We start from the raw sequence: 1,094 nt of genomic DNA on the forward strand, positions 1-1,094 counted from the left end.
TCCATTCCCTGCTGAGCCGGGGGAGGAGGGGGAGAGGCCTGGAGGACACCAACGTGAACAAGTTGAAATCGTCGCAGAAGGGTAAAGTTCGATAGTTTATGATCTTCACACAATCTAGTGAAAAAACTGCTGTAAGTTGTCTTTCTCAAGATGATGGAAGTTAGATGTTGCAACAGATAATTTTTTCCAAAATCCTGAACTTTATATAGGAGAGAGTGTAAAAGGATCATGGGACAGGAAGAAGTTAGAACAACTGTACAATAGGTACAAAGATGCTCAAGATGAAAATAAAATTGGACTAGATGGTATACAGCAATCCTGTGATGACCTGGCACTCGATCCAGCCAGCATTAGCGTTTTGATCATTGCATGGGAGTTCAGAGCAGCAACACAATGCGAGTTCTCCAAGCCGGAGTTCACGCACGGCATGACAGAATGCGGATGTGACGGCATAGAAAAGCTAAAGGCTCAAATACCCAAGACGGAGCAAGAATTGAAAGAACCAGGACGATTTAAGGATTTTTACCAGTTTACTTTTAATTTTGCAAAGAATCCAGGACAAAAAGGATTAGATCTAGAAATGGCCGTTGGAGGAACATAGACATTGTTTTCTACAACGGATATGCTAATTTACAGCCCAGCTATCCTCCTTCCAGAAATCTTCCCCAAAGAGCTAAGGATGTGGTGTCTATAGTTAACGGACTGCTGCTCTGCTAGAAAAGACAGATCTGAGACATTTGTAGGAAACTGATGCACAAGGAAAATATAATACTGGGTAGAATAAATCTGACAGACAAGGTTAAATACCATGTAGGACTTCTCAGTTGAGTAAGGCAAAATACCAACAACAGCACAATAAAGGAGGGCTTAGCCGGGCATGGTGGTGCATGTCTGTAGTCCCAGCACTAGGGAGGCTGAGGCAGGAAGATCATTGCAAGTTCGAGACCAGCCTGGGCTACAAAGTGAGCTCAAAGCCAGCCAGACTGCATAGCGACAACCTGTCTTGATTTTTTTTTTTTTTTTTTTGGTTTTTCTCCGGTACCGGGAACCGAACTCACGACCTTGCGCTTGCCAGGCAGGCGCTTTGCCGCTGA

At 44.1% G+C, this 1,094-nt stretch overlaps 1 pseudogene; it reads left to right on the forward strand.

The window, feature by feature from the left end:
- The first annotated feature begins 38 nt into the window (after positions 1-38).
- Positions 39-601, forward strand: LOC102003610 (annotated as a pseudogene).
- Positions 602-1,094: the final 493 nt, after the last annotated feature.

Source organism: Chinchilla lanigera, unplaced genomic scaffold, assembly GCF_000276665.1.
Source record: "Chinchilla lanigera isolate Chin_1 unplaced genomic scaffold, ChiLan1.0 scaffold00356, whole genome shotgun sequence".
Taxonomy (NCBI): Eukaryota; Metazoa; Chordata; class Mammalia; order Rodentia; family Chinchillidae; genus Chinchilla; species Chinchilla lanigera.